Raw genomic sequence first — 26,333 nt, 5'->3', positions numbered from 1 at the left:
AATTCGTATTTATAATCTTCAGAGAAAGAAACACTGTAACTACATCCTTTATATGCCAAGTGAGGCACTTGTTACTAAGGTCTTTCCTCAAGTGAAATTTCTACTAAGAAATTTTGACACATGGTATGAATGAAAGTTTAAAAAGAAGCCTACTTAGCACTTGCAGATTCCCCTAATAAATTTTTGTAAGTATAAATTTTTGTTAAGGATTTGAGATAAGAGAAGGGGAAACAAACTGATGAGAGGGAATGGGGAAAGTTTGTGTTTAAACTTTTCCTTTTGTCTGAGTCTTCTGCTACTAGAAGTATAAATGAAGTCACAGCAAGTCTGCCTAATAAGCCTGATGGTCCTTCCAGGATGCCTAATCCCATGTAGAACCTTATTTCAAGCTGTTATTTTTCTTTATGATAAGTAACACACACACATGCACACACACACACACACATATATATATACACACACATATATACACATATATACATATATACACATATATATACATATATATACACATATACACACATGTATACATATATATACACACATATATACATATATATACACATATGCATACACACACACATATATATGTGTGTGTGTGCATGTGTGTGTGCATGTGTGTGTGTGTGTAACATAAAAAAATTTGTGATTCCTAAAGATAATAAGAAGATAAACATTGAAATAATTGAAATAATTAACTGCTTTTCATGTGTTAGAGTTAAATATGGTATGTATGTTTTTTCTCAAGTTGGGAAACCTAACATTTATAAGAATGCCATATATTTGTCAGTTTTTAGGTTAATACATAACATATTACTGTTCCCACCAGTAATACCAGTGGGATATTGTGCAAAATTCATCTATGTCTACTTTAGAAGGGTTAAGATGAAACTTCTGAGCTGACATAGCAAAAAATATTTGTGTCTCTGAACTATATCTAGCTCAATTCTCTATAACTAAAATGCTATATTCTCATATTAAGCCTGCAAAAATTCTTCTAGCATGAAGTGACATATCATACTTATACATTAATAAAGATGCTCCAACATGTAATAAGGACACATGCTCCACTATGTTCATAGTGGCCTTAATAACAATAGTCAGAAGCTGGAAAGAACCAAGATGTCCTCCAACAGAGGAATGGATACAGAAATTGTGGTATATATACACAGTGGAGTATTCAGCTATTAAAAACAATGAATTCATGAAATTCTTAGGCAAATGGATGGAACTAGAAAGTGTCATCCTGAGTGAGGTAACCCAATCACAAAAGAACACACATGGTATGAACTCACTGACAAGTGGATCTTAGCCCAAATGTTCAAAATAAACAAGTTACAATTCAGAGACCACAGGAAGCTCAAGAAGAAGGACTGAAGTGGGGATGCTTGGGTTCCTCTGAGAAAGGGGTCAAAATACTCACAGGGCCAGTAATAGAGACAAAGAAATGGCACCCAACTACTGCCCTACCTGGGGGTTCATCCTAAAAACAGTCATCAAACCCCAACACTATTATGGATGACAAGAAATGCATGCCGAAAAGAGCCTGTAATGGTTGTCTCAGGAGTGGCCCTGCCAGAGCCTTACACATATAGAGGCAGATGCCAGAAGGCCACCATATGACTAGGCATGGGGTTCCCAATGGAGGAGTTGGAGGGCAGATTGGAGGAGCTGAAGGGGTTTACAGCCCCTTGGGAAGAACAGTGAGGTTGGCCACCCAGATGCACCAGTACTCCTAGGGACTAAACCATCAATCAAGGGATACAGATGGTTCCAGCCAAAACTGTAGCAGAGGAAGCCCTTGTCAGGCATCAGTGAGAGGAGAGGTCCTTGGTACTGTGAAGGCTCAATAGATGCCCCAACAAAGGGAAATCAGGGGCAGGAGGGGAGTCAGGTGGAGGGGCATATACTCGGAGGCAGGGGGTGAGAGGAGAGATTGAGGGTTTTGGGGGAGGGGCAAAATCGGGAAAGGTTTTAGCATTTGAAATGGAAATGAAGATTATATTCAATAAAAAAGAAATATATGCATAAATATAAAATAGGTGAATAAACATATATTCCTTATAAATAAAATCTTTGCAAGTAAACCTTCTGTAAGTAAAATACAGATTTTTTATTAATTTTTTCTTTGATCACTTTTATCATGAATTGCTGATAACTATTAACTCCTCTCACATTAAACAAATACTTAATTGTTCACAAAGCAATTGAACTTAATATGGTGAACTTCTGTTTTACACTGGCTGAGTGGTGAATCATTTTTTGATGAATGAATGTAAGAATGACTTTTATTTCTCAAATGGATGTAATCACATAAAGTACTTTGCAATTTTGAAGTTTCATGTATATAGAGCTATATTTGCATAGCTATAAATGTAGATTTCTTTTAGAAGGACACATCTGTACATTAAGCAAAGAAAATCATGATCACAGGAATATTTGTGTATCTATAAATGTAGGCACATATCTTTTAGGATGCATCTGTATATTAAGCAAAGAAATCTTGATCACAGTATTATTTGTGTGTATCTTATTCTTTCATAGTAAGTCAAATTATGCCATATGGTGATCAACTTCATTTACTGAAATTATATGGATATAACTAAACATTAGCCATCATGATTATGATCAGATTGAATATTCTCCATAATTGTATTGAACATGTCCTTGCACCTGTTTTTTATTCCAGTGATTTTCATTATTCTTCAGTTGACCTTTATCAGAATTCTCCTGGGGAAAGAATCTATTGAATGTCTGCTAGATCCAACATTTTGTCCAGATATGATAATTAGTAAGAAGATATCTAAGTTTTTAATTTTTATTTCAAAGACATTCTATTTAAAAAGAAAGTCTCAATAAGAACATGCCATGATTTTAAGCTAACATGGACTGTGTGGGGGAATGAAGAAAAGATATTCACAATTATAAATGAACCCTGTCCATTTTCTGTCATCATGTTTATTGCTACTAAAATATTTTTGTACTCTAGTTCAGTAATTATCTCTCAATTGATGCATTCTTTCTTATAAAGACAAGGGATAGTCATAAAAATCCAGACTTTTATTTTCAAGGATTTGAACACTTAGGGAATATAGCAAGCTCAGGAAGCTCATGAAACAACAAGGCTCATAGATACTATAAAATGATATTTAAAACACTCTACCCAAGGATATGAAAATAGTACACAATTTCTTGGAAGAAGATATTCTCCAGAAGAATCACTTTTACATCATGCATGAGTCATTACCTACACAGAGTAAATTTCAGTTATACTTCTGTCTTTGAGTCACCTGTGGTCTTGCAATTATTCTGTCACCTGTGATCCTGCAAGCAAACCTAGTAAAACTCTTAGATTCATAAACAACACTTGAATTTAATTGTTTCTTTAGTCTGTCTCCAGTTACCTATTTGAGTCTATGAAGTGGGAGTCCATGTAAGTCTAGGAATCAAACAACGTAATTTACACCAGGACAGACGGAACCAAAGACAGGATGGAAGGAAGCTTGGTCATGCCTCTTGCAAAATGTCATGCAACTGAAGCTGCTCTGTCTGATTGGGACAGTACTAAACAAATTATTTAAAAACATGTGCCTATGAAAGGACATTTTTCTTTCAACGAACCAAAAATTTACATTTTTTGCATCTGGAAGATAGATGTACAAATTAGATCTGTATAAGAGAGCTCTTCCTGAGCTCTAAAACCTTGACAACTACAGGAAAAATTGAGGAGATTAAGGAGGAAATGAAATAAATTCAATACATGATAACTGTCAGTTCTGTTCTCCAAAAAAGAAAGGGAAAATACATGACCCTGTATTTAAAATATTAAATACAGAGTCTTTAATGATGACCAAGTACCAGAAAATATGATAATTACAGAATTCATTTCATGTAAATTATTTGGATTGAGGAAAGCTTTTGAACAAGAATGAGAAAACCTACAGTACCTGGCATTGTCAGGTTCTCTCTGTAAAACATAACCTGAGGCAATAGGTAAATCAGTCTATATTAAAAAGATCCTGTGAACCTTTATGAAAAAATGCTTATAGCACACATGCATATCAGGAAATAGACAACAATAGAACACACACCTAATTTTTTTGAGGGAATTGTGCTTGTAAGATGGATAATTGATATCAATTACCAAGATTAATTGTATGGTGTTCATAAATATGGGAAATATCATTATTTAGCAAATCAAACTTCAGTAATTTTATTTATTCTGATAATATGAAGTAATCCTTATAAGGTATGTCAGTAGGATGTGTAAGTCATTGAAGAGTGTAAAGATCAGTTTATAAAGTTTTTTTTTTTTTTTTTTTCTATTAGCTTCAGAGTGTCTGGCTTTATGTGGAGGTCCTTGATCCATTTGGATTTGAGCTTAGTACAAGGAGACAAGGATGGATCAATTCGCATTCTTCTGCATGCTGACCTCCAGTTGAACCAGCACCATTTGTTGAAAAGGCTATCTTTTTTCCATTGGATGTTTTCAGCCTCTTTGTCGAGGATCAAGTGGCCATAGGTGTTTGGGTTCATTTCTGGATCTTCAATCCTGTTCCATTGATCCTCCTGCCTGTCACTGTACCAATACCATGCAGTTTTTAACACTATTGCTCTGTAGTATTGCTTGAGGTCAGGGATACTGATTCCCCCAGATTTTCTTTTGTTGCTGAGAATAGTTTTAGCTATCCTGGGTTTTTTGTTGTTCCAGATGAATTTGATAATTGCTCTTTCTAACTCTGTGAAGAATTGAGTTGGGATTTTGATGGGTATTGCATTGAATCTGTATAGTGCTTTAGGCAAAATGGCCATTTTAACTATATTGATTCTACTGATCCATGAGCATGGGAGGTTTTCCCATTTTTTGAGGTCTTCTTCCATTTCCTTCTTCAGAGTCTTGAAGTTCTTGTCATACAGATATTTCACATGTTTGTTAAGAGTCACCCCAAGATACTTTATACTGTTTGTGGCTATTGTGAAGGGGGTCATTTCCCTAAAGTTTTAAAGGAGTGAAGAAGTAGGGAAAAAAAGGACAAAAATTAAAAAGCAGTTTTCTAGTTCTTATGATGCCACCCGTGGCAGGATATGTGTCTGGAAAATATTCTCAGTGTGAGAAAGAAAGGAAGTTTGAGTATTTCTTAAAGGCTGGAAGACAATTTTTCAAGCAAATGGTCTCAGGAAACAAGCTGGAGTAGCCATTCTAATATCAGATAAAATTGACTTTCAACCTAAAGTCATCAAAAGAGACACAGAAGGACACTTCTTGCTACTGAAAGGAAAAAGTCACCAAGAAGAACTCTCAATTCTGAAGATCTATGCTCCAAATGCAAGGGTACCCTCGTTCATAAAAGAAACTTTACTAAAACTCAAAGTGCATATTGCACTTAACACAATAATTGTGGATAGCTTCAACACTCCATTCTACTCAATGGACCGATTAGTAAAACAGAAACTAAACAGGGACACAGTTAAACTAATTGAAACTTTGGACCAATTGGATTTTATACATACATACATATATATATGTATATGTATATGTATATGTATATATATAAAACATTTCATTCTAAATCAAAAGAATATACCTTTTTCTCAGCACGTCATGGTACCTTCTCAAAAATTGATCAAATAATTGGTCACAAGACAGATCTCAACAAATATAAGAAGATAGAACTAATCCCATGCCTCCTCTCAGATCACTATTGAGAAAGAGTGGTCTTCAATAGCAACAAAAACAATAGAAAGCCCACATACACATGGAGGCTGAACAATACTCTACTCAATGATACATTGGCCAAAGAAGAAATAAAGAAAGAAATAAAGACTTTTTAGAATTTAACAAAAATTAAGGCACAACATATCCAAATCTATGGAACACAATGAAAGCAGTGCTGAGAGGAAAACTCATAGCCCTGAGTGCCTGCAAAAAGAAATGGGAGAGAGCATACACTAGCAGCTTAATGGCACACATGAAAGCTCTGGAACAAAAAGAAGCTAATTCACACAGGAGGAATAGAAGACAGGAAATCATCAAAATCAGTGCTGAAATCAATCAAGTAGAAATAAAGAGAACCATACCAAGAATCAACAAAACCAGGAGCTGGTTCTTTGAGAAAATCAACAAGATAGATAAACCCTTAGCCAGACTAACCAAAGGGCACAGAGACAGTATCCAAATCAACAAAATTAGAAATGAAAAGGGGGATATAACAAAAGAAACTGAGGAAATTAAAAAAAATCATCAGATCCTAGTACAAAAGCCTATACTCAACACAACTGGAGAATCTGGAGGAAATAGACAATTTCCTAGACAGATACTAAATGCCAAAATTAAATCAGGATCAAATAGATCATCTAAACAGTCCCATAACCCTCAAAGATAGCAGGGGTCATAGAAAGTCTTCCACCCCCAATAGAAGCACAGGACCAGATGGTTTCAGTGCAGAATTCTATCAGACCTTCAAAGAAGACCTAACACCAATACTCTTCAAACTATTCCACAAAATAGAAACAGAAGGAGCATGACCAAACTCCTTCTATGAAGCCACAATTATGCTGATACCAAAATCACACAAAGCTCCAACAAAGAAAGAGAATTTCAGACCAATTTCCCTTATGAACATCCATGCAAAAATGCTCAATAAAATTCTTGCCAACCGAATCCAAGAACACATCAAAATGATCATTTGCCATGAGCAAGTAGGCTTCATCCCAGGGATACAGGGATGGTTCATTATATGGAAATCCAACAATGCAATCCACTACATAAACAAACTCAAAGGAAAAAAAGCACATTGTCATTTCATTAGTTGCTGAAAAAGCTTTTGACAAAATTCAGCATCCTTTCATGCTAAACATCTTGGAAAGAACAGGAATTCAAGGCCCATACCTAAACATAGTAAAAGCAACATACAGCAAACCAGTAGCCAACATCAAACTAAATGGAGAGAAACTTGAAGCAATCCCAGTAAAATCAGGGACTAGACAAGGCTGCCCCCTCTCTCCATATCTTTTCAATATTGTACTTGAGGTACTAGCTAGAGCAATTAGACAACATAAAGAGGTCAAAGGGATACAAATTGGAAAGAAAGAAGTCAAATTATCACTATTTGCACATGATCTGATAGTATAGTTAAGTGACTCCCCCCCCCAAAAAAAAACTCCACCAGAGAACTCCTACAGCTGATAAACAACTTCAGCAAAGTGACAGGTTATAAAATCAACTCAAGCAAATCAGTAATCTTCTTATACTCAAAGGATAAGCAGGCTGAGACAGAAATTAGGGAAATGACACCCTTCATAATGGCCACAAACAATATAAAGTACCATGGTGTGACACTGACCAAACAAGTGAAAGATCTGTATGACAAGAACTTCAAGTCTCTAAAGAAGGAAATTGAAGAAGCCCTTAGAAAAGGTAAAAATCTGCCATGCTTGTGAATTGGCAGGATTAATATAGTTAAAATGGCCATCTTGCCAAAAGCAATATTAACAGATTCAACTCAATACCCATCAAAATCCTAACTCAGTTCTTCATAGAGTTAGATAGAGCAATTCTCAAATTCATCTGGAATAACAAAAAACACAGGATATCTAATACTATTCTCAAAAGTAAAAGAACTTCTGGGGGAATCAGTATCCTAGACCTCAAGAAATACTACAGAGCAATAATATTAAAAACTGCATGGTATTGGTACAGTGACAGGCAGGCAGATCAATTGAATAGGATTGAAGATCTAGAAATGAACCCACACACATATGGCCACTTGATCTTCGACAATGGAGCTGAAAAAACATCCAGTTGAAAAATGATAGCCTTTTCAACAAACAGTGCTGGTTTATTTGGAGGCCAGCATGCAGAAGAATACAAATTGATCCATCCTTATCTCCTTGTACTAAGCTCAACTACAAGTGGTTCAAGGACCTCCAAGTAAAGCCAGACACACTGAAACTAATAGAAAAAAAACTGGTGAAGACCCTTGAGGACGTTGGTACAGGGGAAAAGTTCCTGAACAGAACACCAATAGCTTATGCTCTCAGATAAAGAATTGACAAAAGGGACCTCATAAAGTTACAAAGTTTCTGTAAGGTAAAGGACACCATCAAAAGGACAAATCAGCAACCAACATATTGGGAAAAGTTCTTCACCACCCTTACATCTGACAGAGGGCTAATATCCAATATATACAAAGAACTCAAGAAGTTAGACCCCAGAAAACCAAATAAACCTATTTAAAAAATGGGGTACAGAGCTAAACAAAGAATTTTCACATGAAAAACATCACATGGCTGAGAGTCACCTTAAGAAATTTTCAATAACATTAGTCATCAGGGAAATGAAAATCAACACAAGCCTGTAATTTCACCTCACACCAGTCAGAATGGCTAAGATTAAAAACTCAGGAGACAGCAGGTATTGACAAGGATGTAGAGAAAGAGGAAAACTCCTCTACTGCTGGTGGGGTTGCAGGCTGGTACAACTACTCTGGAAATCAGTCTGGTGGTTCCTCAGAAAACTGGGCACATCACTTCCGGAGGACCCTGCTATACTACTCCTGGGCATATACCCAGAGGTTTCCCCGCAGGTATTAAGGATACATACTCCTCTATGTTCACAGCAGCCCTATTTATAATAGCCAGAAGCTGGAAAGAACCCAGATGTCCCTCAATGGAAGAATGGATACAAAAAATGTTGTATATATACACAATGAAGTACTATTCAGCCATTAGAAACAGTGAATTCTTGGAATTCTTAGACAAATGGATGGAACTGGAGAACATCATACCAAGTGTGGTAACCCAGTCTCAAAAAAATCAATCATGGAATGCACTCACTGATAAGTGGGTATTAGCCTAGAAACTTGGAATACCCAAGACATAATACACATATCAAATGATGGCCAAGAAGAATGGAGGAGTGGCCCCTGGTTGTGCAAACACTCAGTGCAACAGTGTAGGGCAATACCAGAACAGGGAAGTGGGAAGGGGTGGATGGGGCAACAGGGGGAGGGAAGAGGGCTTGTGGGACTTTCAGGGAGTGGGGAGCCAGGAAAGGGGAAATCATTTGAAACGTAAATAAAAATACATCAAATTAAAAAAAAAGAAAAAAAGAGAAAGAAAGAAAGAAAGAAAGAAAGAAAGAAACAAACAAACAAACAAACAAACAAACAAACAAAGAGAAAGAATAGTATTGAAAGGAGACTAATGTTTTACTAGCATGCTTTTGGAAACCATTAACACTCCTAATATCAATTTGCAGAAAGCAAAAATGATAAATCTATGTAGATGAGAAGACAATAAACTGTATGGATAGTGTGAAAATATAACCACAGTTTATATTATATATCTTTTTTCCCCCAGGAGAAGTAAGCATGTTGGGTATAGATATTACTTGCTCCATAATCAGCCCTTCTAGCCTCTAAGCATGACTAATAAAAAGGAACAGATATTATGAGCCTGTTTGAATATGGGTGCTAGCTCTTTTAGGCAGCATAGTGGATAAATTGTAGCTATGCTCTCTCTTGGGCCTTTTAATGCAAGTTGTCACTGATATCGATAGGTTTATGGGTATGGAGAGTAGCCTTGTACCAATAGCAGCACCCATGGTGAGGAAGTCATATGGCTCATAAAAAATGATTAGGTTTCAAGAACTATAGAAGAAATAGGTCTCCTTCTGTGTCTTCCTGTCCTCATGATCCTTCAAAGAAATATTAGAAGCACGTGATGATAATATTTTTTCCAACTGCATAAATCCTTGAAGATCTAAAAAAATTCTTAATAAATAATCTTGATTCTGATTTAGATAGGATTTAGAATCATCTTGGGAAACCAAATAAACATTTAAACAACAAATTAATCCCTGAGTATGTCTACCAGGAAATTTCTAGATAGATTAATGTGGCAAAATTTCACCTTAAATACAGATGGCAAAATTTGTTGGGCTAGTGTCCAGGACTGAATTAAAAACAGAAAGTGTAACTGAAGAGATAGCTCCTCAGTTTAGAGTGCTTGCTCATTGAGGATGTGGTTTTGCTAGTTTTTATCCAAACTGCAACTCAGAACTTCCTTTATCTTTAGTTTTAGGGGATCTGGCACTCTTTCCTGGTTATGCAGGGGCCAGTTATTTGTGTAGTGTGCATACTCACATGCAGACAAGATAATCATACACATGAAGTAAAAAATAAGTGTATCTTTCACATCCCCACACTTTTAAAAATGAAGAAACAATGTAAGCTAAATGTCATCAGTCATCATTTCTATTACTTTACTGTAGACATTAAATTAGTGGTGGCCTCAAGCATTTGCCATACCATAACTTCTCATTAATGATGGAATGTACCATGAAAATAAGAAATAAAGTAAATTATTCCTTTGCTCAAGTAGTTTCTGTGGAATATGTTTTCACATGAATGAGAAATGTGGCTAATACAGAATCTAGTAAAATAAGTTGTGTCAGATCTTTGGTGTGAGAAGAATTTCGGTGTGGTTTGAAGGCATATAAAACTGGTTTACTGAAGGAAAATGGAAGATTTTAGAACTTAAATCTAAGAGAGCCCAAGAATTTTCTCAAAAGGAATTAATGGGCAGCTCTGGTAGGAACTTGGCAAAATAAGATGCCAAGAAAATGCAAATTGTGGAGGTCCAGATCACAGTTTTCTGGAGGTGTAAAGATTCTAAGAGAAGATGAACTTTGGACCATCATATTGTATTCTGCCAAAGCATCTGCCTCTATTCCATCTTGATTCTGAGAATTTGAGTGAGGATAAATTAAAGAGTGAAAAAATAAATTATTGTGGGATTGGCATTTGAAAATATGATTGCATTTATAGTCTTGGCATGTTTACCATCATTAGATAGGTCTACAGGGAGAAGAGAGAAAACAGTTAAACATATAGATGCAAAATGTACTGTTTGAGGTAAGTGAATGTGGGAGACTTTAAAAGTACAGACGTTACCAGTATAAAAGCAGATTTAATTATCAAATGGAGGTGAGTGACACCATCAAAGAACAGTCAATTGAACTTCTACTGGACCACAGATAAAAAGGAACAGCTTTGCTGAGTCTCAGTCTCGTGAAATGTAAGTTGAATAGAAAGTACAGATCCCAAGGTGAGAATGCTGCATGAGGTAAATTCATTACCCAAAACAAGGGCCTAGGAAGGTATTTCTCAATAATTCAACTGGAAGGCACTTAGAAGGCAATCAAACTCCTCCTCAACTGATGCAGTCCCCCTCATGTGCTGGGAACAGGTCTTACAAGGAATACCTGTATGGTACTGATTTTAGAGACATGCAAGCTGAAAAATATAAGAAACCATAGGCTCTTTTACAATGGTTCCAAATTGCTGCTGAGACCAGCTAATGAAGGACAAGTTTCAAGTTGATATTCCCTGTTTTGATTTTGGTCTTTCTTTAATTCAACCTTTTCTTTCTACATCACATTGCTCTCCTTTGGAATGGAGTATTTTGAATATGCTGCTGCATCTTAGAAGTATGCAAGGTGTTATTTATTGTATAAAGATTCTCTCAGTGATTTCCTAAATCTCAGAAGAGGCTCTACATTAACCTTTTGAACAGTGTTGGAAGTTCTAAAGGTGATGGCTACTTCCCTTTTTAAGTTTTTTATTCATGATTCTATCATTCATTATACCCCATTCATGGTTTTCCCTCTATCTACTCCTCCCCATCCTCGACCTCAATTTCCCTTCTTCCTAGAAACACTCCTCCTATGTTTCACTTCAAAGAAAGATCAGACGTCCCAGGAATCTCTGCCAAACACCATATATTAAGTTACAATAAAACTAGGAAGAAACCCTTATACCCAGGCTAAATGACACAACTCAGTAGGAGAATTGGAGCCCTAAGAGCAAACAAATAAATCGGATACCATCTCCCAACTCCTACTGTTAAGAATCCCTCAAGAACACCAAACTAACAACCATAAAAAATATGCAGAGGACTTAGCAAAGACCATACATGCTCCAGAATTGTTGCTTCAGCCTGTTTCAATACTTTCACATTGTGCTTAAACATGACATGTTTGTTTGTGATATCAAGAAGGAGGTAGAGTTTTGACAGTTAAATTGCTTTTAATATTATGATATTTAATAACGTGTGTGTGTGTGTGTGTGTGTGTGTGTATGTGTGTGTGTGTGTGTGTGTGTGTGTGTGTGTGTGCGCGCGCCCATGTGTCACATGCAGATCATGGTGCATTTGTTTGGTGGTCAAGTTTGTTTTTGTGGATTCTAGAAATCAGGTTTTCATAGTCTCACAGCAAGCACCTTTACTTATTAAGATATTTTCTGGTCCAGGGATATTTAAACTTAATTTTGAATTAGACAGGATTCAGGATGAGCATATATATACATATATATTATATCAATATATATGATGTATATCAAATATATAACTATATATATATATAATTGATATACATATCAATTACTTATTCTTTAATATACCAGCTGTGTTAATTAAAAACATAGGGAAATAATGATGGGACTATACTAGAAGATTCCTTTCTTCTGGATAAATTATATCATGACCAAAAAGGATATACAGGCTGTTAGAGGAGAACTACCACAGAGAATCTTGCTCATTTATGAATCTTTTGTGTTAAACGACCAACATTCCGGGCAGAATTACCTATAAATTACAATAGTTTGAATAATTTTTATAAGTACAACTAACTACTTCTGTACACATTTCTATACATACAATTTTTGATTAATGCTTTGCAACTTAGTGTTTTCTAAAATTGTTTCTAAGGTGGTGTTTGAATATGTTGTTCTTTGAAGAAGGTGATTTTATACTATTTTCCCCTCCTATGTTGCTAATTTATATAAATGAAATGCATCCTAATGTAAAAAATATTTATAACTGAATTCTGATGCATGCTTTACTTACATTTTCTCAATATTAACTCAAAATTCTTTAGAAAGGCATCTTAAGAACAACATACCAAATGCATTAACTAACAGTATTAAGCTGCATTTTATGTGTTGACTAAGAGCATCTATGCTCGATTTCTGATGTTTTGGACAAAATTTCTCATTGTTCTGCCAGAAGGAATTGAAATGCTGGCTTCTGTTAAATACTTTCCAGTAGTTTACTTTGTTAAAGAACAAAAATATCTCCAGACATTGGCCCATATCATTTTGGGACTAAATTTTTTCTTATCTAAGCATGATTATGCTAAGATTATATTTGCTTTTAATATAAATTAATAAATTGAATACATGTAATAGCATACAATTGAATTATTAATAGTCATTATTTCCTTCATAAACAATAATCTCTACTAAACTTATTAGCACAAAATGCATGGGTAAAAGAGTATTTTTTTCTCAATGTTGCAGACAAAAAACTATAAATATATAAAATCACACATAGTTTTGACAGGCTGAAGAAATCTAAGTACAAAACCATAATTGTCTGTAAAGGTCAAGTCCCATTTTTGCAAAATGCTAGTGTCTATTTTAAACATTGTATTTCATGATGATACTTCACATCATTTGAAGTCATATTCCATCTGTAGCAATGCTCTATCTAAATGTCAGGATAAAAATTTCCAATTCATCACATATTTAGATATTTCTGGATATAGCAATAGCCAATTGGCATGGGAAAAATCACATTATTTTATTGTTAAACCAATTTGGTCAGCTGAATAGCAGAAATTACTAGACTAAGGCATGATTGCGATGCTATTTTCAGTTGATTCAGACCATTCCTACAGAGATCAAATTGCTTGTGTGTGATCTATTACTACTGTGAACAAACAGAATACTTCAGAGTCATTTATGCTGTACTAGAATAAAAGAGGCTTTAAAATGGAAATATATATATAAAGAATTCAGAACAGAAATATAGACAAAGAAGATTAACACTATAGACAAATAGGTCTTTAAAGTAGTAAGTTGAAATGACAGTACATTAACCGAAACAAAACATAATACTTGACACAGATTTCATATTCAAAATTCACTTAAACATCTTTGATATTAAAGAACAATTCATATTCAGCCATTATTTTATTTTACATAATTAACTGCTTTAAAAACCTTGAATTATTTTTATGGATATAACTAAACCAGGTGGTCTATTCCTTTCTACCATGAAAAAAAGTCATAATGCTCTTGTAGTATTTTAAGAAACATGTATTTAACTACATATGTTAATCTAACTCTGAATATTTCTGTTAAAAGAAAGTGAGCATAATAGATTATTTTAACTAACCTGTTTTAGAGTTGGCCCTTTTGCTGTCAAATTCAAAAGTAATAGTATAGAAATGGGAGGGGGAACTGGGAAAGGGAAAATCATTTTGAATGTAAACAAAGACTATTAAAAATAAAAAATTATAAAAATAAAAAAGAAATATGTTTTGAAATTTTCAAGGATTTTAAAATCAATTTTCAACATTTTACCTTGTCAATAAAATATTTATATATTTACTTTTGATAATTACTGTTTAATTATTCATTACAAAAAGAGGAAGAGTTCAATAACTGTAGGTATACTCACCAATATGAATGATAAACTAATTAATGGTTACCAAAGATCATGGATAATGAGCAACAATTTATTGCTTTGGAGACAAGTATTTGAATGTTTATGTGGATTTCAATTGCTAAATACAATAAAATTTGAAGAAAACTAGTTTAATTTCTATATGGGCTGTATCTCATTTGCTCATTATTGTTTTCTTTGTTGTATTCTATTGAATATATTTGTTAACAGAAATAGAATTGTATTGATCTATAGTGTAATAGATATCAGTAATTCATTTTACATATAATTCATCAGATAAAAAATGTTTTATGTTGTTAAATCCTCATTGATAAGTGATTTATCCAATTATTTTATTGGTTATTTTATTCATTTACATTTCAAATGCTGTACCCTTTCCCTGTCTCCCCTCCTCAATTCCCCCATATGATCCATTCTTCTGTCCTTTGCCTATAAGAGGGTATTCCCCCCATTACCCATCCAATTCTGCCTCACCATAGCATCCCCTATTGTGGGGCACAAAGCCTCCACAGGACTAAGGGCCTCCCCTCCCATTTACGTCAAATAAGGCAATCCTCTGCTACATCTATAGCTGGAGCCATGGACCCATCCATGTATACTCTTTGGTTGGCGATTTAGTTCCTGGAAGCTCTGAGGTATATGATTAGCTGATATTATTGAGGTTGCAATACCCTTCAGTTCCTTCATTTCTTCCCCTCACTCTTCCATTGGGGTTCACAAGCTCAGGAACTCTATACTAATCCTGTCTGCGAGCACATCTTGACATCAGCAATAATGTTGGGAAATGGTGTCTGTAGATGGGATGGATCCCAAGGTGGGGCTACCTCTGGATGGCCTTTTCAGCTGACAGTAGATGCTGTCAAGGATGTGGAGAAAGAGAAACACTCCTCCATTCCTGGTGGGATTCCAAATTAGAACAACCGCTTTGTAAATCAATCTGGTGGTTCCTCAGAAAATTGGAAATTGTTCTACCTGAAGGGTGGGGGAGGTGTTCTGGAGCACAGGATCAGCTGTAAACAGAAAGGAATATGTGCCTCCAAGGAGGGAAATCTTGTGTCTTCAGGGACATCCCAGTTAGGCCAGGTATTACAGTGGGGTGGAACTCATCAGTGAGCCTTGGTTTGTCAGAACTCCTGGGGGTGGTCAATCTGTCTCTGGGTGTGGGCAGAGTGGTAGTGGGGGCCTGGAGCACTTAGTATTTAATACATAGTTTTAGTCTATCTTTTGTTAATATATTGTAAAAGATTCTTACACATTTTCCTGAAACATATAAATAATACATTTTCCTTATGATGCTTGTCTAGTTTTCCTGTGGATAGATATATTAGCTTTATAAAATTAGTACTCTAGAATGGAATATAACAATATAAATGATTAAGATTAAAATTTTAAACCTAAAAAAATGGAAGAAATCAACAGAAAGCAATAAAAATACCAGACTTCCTTTCTATTTTTAATATAATATATTTTTATTTTATGATGAGAAAAATATAGATTTTTAATTATTTAGGAAATTTGTTGTTTATAAGATTGACTATGGAATTAAATTCACTAGAAACAAAATAATTTTCTTTTATCATCTACATACTTTGATGATGATCTACATAATTTGATGCTGTGTTGCTGTTTTATAGGTTTTATCTGAGAGTGTAAATTTAATTGCATTGTTTTTTTCTTTCATATTTCTTTTTACTTTGGAACCCTTTTATTTTAAGCAAATATATGACATAAAAATGTATTTTCTAATTCTATATGATCAATAAAATCACTTTAGAAAGGACACATCCATGTGTCTATTGGTATGGCCCTCCATACCAATCAAAGGAGGAGAAAAACAGATCTAAAATTATAAAAAGCACATGAAAGCTTATGCAACAACTTGTTTCCAGTCAGATAAATCAAGATCTACATCACAAAAGCAGTAGTCAAAACTCAAAATGAAAACAAAATAAGTGAAAGTTTATGTTCTTTTAAAGAAAGAAGAGTTGTGAGAAAAGTTCCTATTGATTAGTAATCTGATTGTGTGAAAATGACATGAAAACCCAGAAAAAAAAAACTGAGCATCCTTAAATAGAAACAATCAGACCAATGGAGCTTGTTTTTCTTTATCATTTTGACATGTTTTTGAAAGAAAAAATCCAGAGATATTAAACATAGCATTTAACTTGAAGAAGCCTTGTACACTTTCACTTCTTACTTGAAGTTGTAGTTATTCTTTTTTTTAGTTGTAGTTATTCTTAAAGATAAACACAAGCAGGCTTTAAATGGATAGTATAAAAAACATATACTGTAAGTGAAATAAAATTTTGAAGTGTTTTCTATATATGGTAGGATAAATTGTTGATTCACTTCATGACAGATAATATTAGATAATTTTATTATCTAATAATAAAATAAAATTTATTAACTTTACATGAGAATTGTACATACTAATAATTTTCAGATTTTGGGTATTTGAAGAATACCTTTATAATATAAATTTGGATAAACACATTCTTTGAAGAAAATTGTATAGTGAATGATTTTTAAGAAAAATTTTAATTCATGACAGCGTTATGTCTTTGAAAGAAATGAGCAGATCTTAATTATAGCAGAATTAACAAAAATCAGTGCAATTGAAGAAGTGCAGCACTAATTCTATGTGCTTTATGTAAATATTACAATAAGGTATTAAAACTTAATTGATAATCAGCTTGTATCATATACCAATTAATTAATGTTACTTTTAAATAAAATAGTTTTTACCATAATGTTTTTATGCACACTCAGTTCAATGTTGTTCATTAATATACCATTCATTTGGTGCTGTTTTACATTCCTGACTTAAATGTATTTTGCAAACCATATTGTATACTACAATATCAACAAATCAGATAATATGTTCTGGTGTCCTAGAAAAACATCAATGGAAATTTTGCTTCTTACTTGATTTGAGCTTAGCTAAGTTCCTGAAATGGGAAACACATTCAATACATTATTTTCAGTGTGCTTGTTTCATTGGCTATAGAGGTGGGATCTAAGTTTAACTGGTTTTATATGGGTATTATAGAAATCTAGTAAGACAGCAATTCACAATGATTGAAGGATCTAAATCACTGTTGAATTTTTGTCTGCATTACATGCAGTGACTGTGTATACTCAAGTGGGCGTATAGTGGATAATATAGAACCACAGCTCTATTTAAGACCAATTAGTTTTAAAAGAAGAATTCTGTGAGAATACATTGGCTAGGGTCATTTATTTTTTCCATACTCTGGCTGCCATGGGAAAATTAGAAATTGTCAGAGCTAATACAATGATAAGTAATACTTACAATGTTCAATACGTCCAATAATCATTGAATTTAATGATTCAATGTACAGTTTAAAGATTTAACAATGCTTAATACATATTAATCTTTAGTAAAACTATTATAAAATCAGAGCTGTTATAATATAACTAGATATACAAATTCAGTGCTTAAACATTAGAAGATAATTCTCTAGATTTTAAAGTTGCAATTTTTGCTGTAAAATCAGGGATTTGAGGAAAAAGATAACCCATGTAAAATACATGTGATTTAATGTATGAGCTTGTCCTGGACATTCTTTGCCTTGGACCCAATTTTGAGGAAGAAATATGTAAACAAAAATAGATTCCCTAGTTACCTATCAGAAGGTGAATTTCATTGATTTTTCTACACATAACCTTTCTTAAATATCAAAAATCCTTAATTAACAGTTCCACAGGTAACATCAAAGTAGAGTTTATAGATGCAAACTCTGAAATGTAAAATATGATATATAAATAAGTTTCTTGTGCCCTTGTATTACATGATTCTCCCATATCTCTTATACAGAAATATCAGAGGAAAGAGTTGTCTCTCTTTACACAAAATAATTTTTATAACTTTGCTGCCATCTTTCCTTTTCCACTATATTATAAAAATTCCTAAAGTTTAAGTACTATTACTTTTTCACCCTATGAAAATTTTAAATCTGTGATGAAATTTACATTTTTCTGGGTAGACTTTTCTAAATATTTATTTCATCATCACATAAAAATCGTTGTTACAAAAAGAGTGGTGATCCAGAGCAAAGTAATGTTTCCTATTAAATTGGGTGCAAATGGAAATTTTCTTGAAACTTTTAAGTTTATTGTAAATTATGTGTTGAGAAGTTACTATGCCTGAAGTGCTTGTATTTGATAATTTATTTGGTATATGTGTTTCTTTAAAAATTAAGATTACTTTAGTATGATACTGAAACTTTTGAAATGGTTTAATAGTTGAAGTTGGAAAAGCTCAGTTCGTGATGTGTATATTACAGGAAAGTCATGTATCTATAATGTATGCCATAATTAGTTTCATAATGTACAGATCCTCAAAATACCAAACTACATAGTTTCTGTATCAATTAAAGTATGCTTATAAAGAAATATCAAATGATCTTTCTTGAAAATCATAATATTTGAGCATTTAATAAAATAAGATTTTTGCAAAAGAGTCTAACTTCATTATTTAAATTCTTATCTTATTTATAGAATAACAGATTTCTTTACAACTTCTGACAGGTTTTGCGTATAACTGTTTGTCACAGTCACTCTTCAGTTGTGAAGAAACAGATTGACTTGGCATTAGTAAGTATTTAATTTTGGGCTTTCATACATTTCTGAATTTTGGCCCATTATTATTATGACAGGCAAACTGATATCCCTGAAATCATTCACTCTAACCTTTTATTTTGGGCCAAATAACTCTTTCATTCACTGATCCATCCTATATACAGTTACCAAACCCAGACACTATTGATGATGTAAACAAGTGCTTGCTGATAGGATCCTGAGACAGCTGTTTCCTGAGAGGCTTTGCCAGTGCCTGACAAATACAGAGGAGGATACTCTCAGCTAACCACTGGACTGAGCACAGGGTCCTCGATGGAGTAGCTAGAGAAAGGACCCAAAGAACTGAAGGGGTTTGTAGTCTCATAGGAGAAACAGCAATATCAACTGAACAGACCCTGGGAGCTCCCAGGGACTAAACCACCAACCAAAGAGTACACACGGACCCAGGTCTCCAGCCACATGTGTAGCAGAGGATATCCTTGTTGGAGATCAATGAGAGGAGAGGCCCTTGGTCCTGTGAAGGCTCCTTGCCCCAGTGAGGGGAATGCCAGGACAAGGAAGCAGGAGTGAGTGTGTTAGTGAGCAGGGGGAGCAGGCATGGCATAGGGGGTTTTTAGAAGGAAAATGTGGTTCTTAGCCATTTGAAGTTCTTCATGTGAAAATTCTTTGTTTAGCTCTGTACCCCATTTTTGATAGGGTTATTTGGTTCTCTGGAGTTTACCTTCTTCAGTTCTTTGTATATATTAAATATTAGCCCTCTGTCGGATGTAGGGTTGGTGAAGATCTTTTCCCAATTTGTTGGTTTCTGGTCCTTTTGAAAGTTCAACATCATTAGTCATTAGGGAAATGCAAATCAAACTAACCCTGAGATTTTACCTCACACCAACCAGAATGGTTAAGATTAAAAACTCAGGAGACAGCAGGTATTGACAAGGTTGTGGAGAAAGAGGAGCACTCCTCCATTGCTGGTGAGAATGCAAGTTGACAACCACTCTGGAAATCAGTCCTGTGGTTCCTTATAAAACTGGGAATGACACTTCTGGAGGATCCTGCTATACCACTCCTGGGCATATACCCAGAGGATTCCCTGGCATGCAATAATAAGACATATGCTCCACTATGTTCATAGCAGCCATATTATAATATCCAAACGCTGGAAAGAACCCAGATGTCCCTCAACGGATGATTGGATACAGAAAATGTGGTATATTTACATAATGGAATACTACTCAGCAATTTAAAACAATGATTTCATGAAATTCTTGGGCAAATGGGTGGAACTAGAAAATAACCTAAGTGAGGTAACTCATTCACAAAAGAACACATATGGAATTCAGTCACTGAAAAGTGGATATTAGCCAGAAGCTCTGAATACGCAAGACACAACTCACATATCAAATCAGTCCCAAGAAGAAGCAAGGAGAGGGTCCTGGTCGAGGAAAGGCTTGATGCAGCACTGTAGGGAATTGCCAAGACAGAGAAGAAGAGGGGGTTGATTGGGAATGGGCAGAGGGAAGAGGGCTTATGGGACTTATGGGGAGGGGGGAACTGGGAAAGGCAAAATCATTTGGAATATAAACAAATAATATAGAATATAATAAAAAATAAAATAAAAACTTATTACAAAGTAAAAAACAAAAAAAAAGAAGGGAAATGTGGAAAGGGAATAACATGAAACCTTAACAAAGAAAATATCTATTAAAAAATAAAATATGATTCTGGTTTTATATTACTTTTCAAAACAACTAGAAAAAATGATGGACAAGTATAAGTTATATTTTCTTTTGCACATAAAATTTCCATATACTTTGGTAAATTTGAAGTAATGATGAAATCTGAAAAGAGAGTTATTTCTCTTTACCTTCATTCATTGTTTTCCTGAAAGTTCCTTCTATGTTCTGCAGAGGCGTTGCTACATTGAGTAGGAAAATCTCACAGTTAGAGGACAAACTGTCTAGTGATCAAGTCCATTAGTGTTATTATTATCAAGATTATGAATTCTCTAAAGCAATGTTGATGATTTAAGTGATGCTGAAATAAAGTAAATTCTAAAAGTATATGAAATCACATTTTAATAGCTGTGTAAACTTGAAGCTGTTCATTTTGCTCTAGTAATTGAGATTTGATTTTCATTAGCATACTCCAGAATAATATAAACAAAAATAGAATTGGAGAAATGTTTGAGAAACAGTATTTTGTAAAAGTTTAGTGACTGAATGAGATGACAGCACATATATAAATGCCCCCATTTTTCCCCTGGGACTCATACATAAGATGGAAGTATTATTTGCAATTTCATTTGAGAAATGCTTTTAAGATGAATGTAAGTGAAATACCTTTTAGTAACACTATCTACTCAATGCGAGAATGGCATAGGGTATATAACACAGACAGATAAAAGAAAGGAAATTTTAATAGTTGTGGTCTGTGAGCTCTGAGTAAATGGAGCTCTAAGCCCAGAAGGGAGATTCCTTGATTTTAATAAATGAATGAATAAAAATGATAGATAAGCTATAATAAGTTAGGATGTGTACCAGCTGGTTTTGTGTGTCAACTTGACACAGGCTGGAATTATCATAGAGAAAGGAGTTTCAGTTGGGGAAGTGCCTCCATGGGATCCAGCTGTGGGGCATTTTCTCAATTAGTGATGAAGTGGGGAAGACCCCTTGTGGGTGGTACTATTTCTGGGCTGCTATTCTTGGGTTCTACAAGAGAGCAGGCTGAGCAAGCCAGGGGAAGCAAGACAGTAAGGAATATCTCTCCATGGCCTCTGCATCAGCTCCTGCTTCCTAACTTGCTTGAGTTCCAGTCCTGACTTCCTTTTGTGACAAACAGCAATGCAGAAGTGTAAGCTGAATAAACCCTTTCCTCCTCAACTTGCTTCTTGGTCATGATATTTGTGCAGGAATAGAAACCCTGACTAAGACAGGATTCTAATCATATTGTCCTAGCCATGCCAGAAGATTGACTAGAAATGGGACTATATAGACTTGAAGAAAGGACTTATTCACTTAACTGTGTCATCAACTGTGAAGTAAAAGAAAAACTCCCATCTCTTTTTAGGTTAGCTATATCTACTCCTAAGGGGCAGAACTGTGAAAGGAAATCTACAGAGTTTTTAATGATAGTACAGAAGGGGAGAGATTCTCTGCTCTGTTGATTGAAAACAAACAAACAAACAAACAAACAAAAAACAACACATCAGCAGTCATGTTCCCAGAACTCTCAGAGTACCCCTGTTTAGATATGAACACATTTGAAGAGTAGAAAATTAAATTACTTAAAGCTTTATGACTGAAAAAAATGAAGCAAGATAGAATGTGGTAAGGATGTAAGCTCTCAAAGACACTTCTGTGGTTTTGGAAGCTCTCGGTAGAATATAGAACATAGTATCTAGCATAGAAGCTATAGGAATGCAAGAATAAGAAAATGAATGCCAAGAGCAGAGTATCCCTGGGAGAAGTAAATGTGTTTAGAGCAGAAGTTTGACAAAAATATAAGATTTGGAGCTATTACACTGAACAGAAAAAATAATTCCATAAGAAACACTCCTCCACTGCTGGTGGGGCTGTAAGATGGTACAACCACTTTGGAAATCAGTCTGGCGGTTCCTCAGAAAACTGGACATGAGACTTCCAGAGTACCCTGCTATACCTCTCCTGGGCATATACCCAAAGGATTCCCCAGCATGCAATAAAGGCACATGCTCCATTATGTTCATAGCACCCTTATTTATAACAGCCAGAAGCTGAAAAGAACCCAGATGCCCCTCAAAGGAGGAATGGATACAGAAAATGTGGTATATTTACACAATGGAATACTACTCAGCAATGAATTCACAAAATTTTTAGGCAAATGGTTTGATCTGGAAAATATCATCCTAAGTGAGTTAACCCAGTCACAAAAGAATACACATGGAATGCAATCTCTGATAAGTGGATATTAATTAGCCCAGAAGCCCTGAATACCCAAGGCACAAATCATATAACAAATGACTCCCATGAAGAAGTATGGAGAAGGTCCTGATCCTGGAAAGGATTTATCTAGCATTGGAGGGGAATATAAAGACAGAGAAAAAAGGAGGGAGGTGATTGGAGAATGGATGGAGAGAAGAAGGTTTATGGGGCACATGGGGAAGGGGGATCCAGGAAAGGGGAAATCATTTGGAATGTAAACAAAGAATATAGAAAATAAAAATATTTATAAAAAAAATAATAATATATTTTTTACAAACAAAAAAAGAAATTAATTATTTAATAAGCCTGACTTCATTCAAATTCCATGTTTGTAATATATGTGGGAAATAGGCTTAAGGGTATTACTTAATGTATATTAATTGTATTTTACATATTAATGTATACTATATATAAATAAAATTATATTAGTGAATATTCAAATGTATATCTTTAAAACTAGCTATGGGTCAAGCATTGTTTTAACATCATATGTAAGAGGTAATAAGATATATTATTCTTGCTTTTGAGACAGCTAGTGTAAATTAAAGGAAGCAAAAAAGTAAAGGAAATTTTTTTTGTTATATTTGTATTAAAACATTTCCATAAGAATTCTGAATAAACAGATGTTGCACAGTGAGAATAGCAAGAGTTATGACTACATGCTTTGGCTATATATGCCTATTATTATTGAAGAGAATGGATATAATTTTAGGCAAGGAAATGAGAATTTTTGAAAACCAGAAGTGGTATTTGAGCTTATTTTATTTATACAAGATAAATAGTATAGATTTTAATGACTAATTCCACCTATTAAAAGCTGCTTAATTATCATAACTAGAAAATTCAGCTACGGGGATAAAGTTGGAATACTTCTCAAGGCAGTAAGATTAGTTTGGCCTGTATAAACAAATGTGTGTTTAACTTAGGGAGGAGAGTCATAGTATTCTTCCACATGAACGCCACTGTATATTGTCGAAGTAGTCACTTATGTCCTTTGGGAAAATACAGTCTTTTAAATACGCATGATACATTGCTAAGTTCTGTAATAAAATTTTCTTTCAGTGTTTCTGATGCTAACCTCATATTTCTTCATCATTAGTACTTCTTCCAGGTACAACAGTGAGCTGTGTATTAAGGTCATTGTGTCATTATTACATCTGAAAAATGTATTAGAATTTAGGTATATTTATTCTTAAAGTAAGCCACAGTTTTTATGGATCTCTACTTACATTGTGAAGGCATATTATAAAATAAAAACATGACAGAATAATAATTAGAAATAAAATTTAACAAAGCTGACCTAGAGGTTTTCTTTTCTTTGAAAGAATTATATTCTGATACATACATTTTTGAACTTAGTATTGTTTTCTTCAAAGACTAGAATTAATTCATGAATTATGAAAATAAGCAGACTCAAACTATATGATCTATGGTTTTATTTTTCTCCAGGACATTTGCCCATGGTTTCAGTTCCTGGGGTTTGTGTGTTTTGCCTGTGGTGACTTACTGAAGTCTGGCATCTGGTGAATATATATCTTTGTATGCAATAAACCCATTACCTTAAGACCTGGTGTATAGTATAAATACTACAGTGATTGCCTAGAGTGCATTGTACTACGATTTAGTTTCTGGTATAATAACATTGTTTTGAAAGAAAACAAACTCATTTTGCACCAGAGAAAAGAAGGAAAAAATAATCATTTCTAAAAACCAAGAAAGTAAATATAAAGTTTTTTTTTTCTGTTACCAAAACACAGAAGTCAAACAAATAATTCCATTAAGACTTAGATTGGAAACTAAAGAGTAAAACAGTCTTGACATTGAAAATGACCCACATTGTATCTAAACTTCAGTGCTCAGGAGGGTGAACCTTGTGCCAAGGGAACAACCTTCTGCACAGTATGCCCTTATCTTTCACATTATAATATTTTTAACTAATATCATCATTGATTTGACATACTCTTGGTGACAATACCTAATTTATTTTGAAACTCAAATGACATTAATGGAGGATATAAAAGTTTGATGTTTACCAAAATGGATCATAGGTTAAAATAAAGTTGAGACATGCTTGTTTGAACATACATTAGAACTTAATTATAGAATGATTATAAGGATTTGAATATGTCAGAAACAATCACAGTAAGCTGAAGAGCTGAAGAAAAGATACTTATTTCCTATAAAACTGATTAGTTGATGACCTTGAGCATATGAAGATGCAAAATGGTGTAGAGAAATGGGGTTCTTTCTTTAACATATCAGTGAAATTATATCCCTTTTCTTATATTTCTGTTCTAAAATTCAAATTAATATTTCTCTGGTTTCATTTTTAAATAAGACTAGGAAGCTACTTTTTAGTTAGTATCTTAAAATTAATGAATATTACTCCATTCTAGTATTCATGGAATGTTGCTTAAACCAAGGAGCTTTTAAGATTCAATAACAAGCTAAATATTGCACATATTTAATTTTATTTTAAATGTAGATTTTCTGACATATGTAAGGTTTTATTCTGAAGCATTTAATTTTAATATAAAATAATACTTTTTTGTGGTAAAACACAGCTCTGTTTTAGTAACTCATATTTAATTACTCTTTTCTGGAAGCTCAGTAGCTGTTGTAACCATCAAAAAGAAAAGCAATGGGTAATTTCTATTCTTTGTGCTACCAAATCTGTCTTCACCCTCAATGGTTGTCATGTGTTCTGCTAATTTCCAAAATTCTCTCAACTTATGCAAAAGATTTTAGTTACCACATGGTAATCCATGACAGCTCGAAAAACAGTGCATCACACAAGGAAAGGATAAGTGAAATAACTCTTGATCCTTGTTATTAACTTAAGTTTTCTATGAATTGGTTTATATCTCATTTGCCATTAACTGATTGCATCCTTTCTAAGGAATGGTCTTTTTTCAGATTAGTCAATCGTTCCTTGAAATGTAGACAAGCCCTCAAAAGTTTATTCATAAACCTCTCTCCTTTTAACTTAAATTCCTTCTTTATATAATGTTATAATGTTGTCTGCATGCATGTTTGTATATGTATATGAGCATGTGTGTGTTTGTATGTGTTTGTGCATATGCATATGTGTGTGTATGTGTGTGTACAACAGTGCATATGTTGAGCAAAAGACTATTGCTTCTTTACACCATGTGGTTCCAAAGGCTAGGACTCAGATTTTGAGGATTGGTAATAAGCAATTTTAGCAATGAAATCATGGGTTCAGAAACCTGTTTGTAATTTGTT

Source organism: Apodemus sylvaticus, chromosome 8 (genome assembly GCF_947179515.1).
Source record: "Apodemus sylvaticus chromosome 8, mApoSyl1.1, whole genome shotgun sequence".
In the NCBI taxonomy this organism is placed as follows: Eukaryota; Metazoa; Chordata; class Mammalia; order Rodentia; family Muridae; genus Apodemus; species Apodemus sylvaticus.
Note: the sequence above shows the minus strand (reverse complement) of the source record.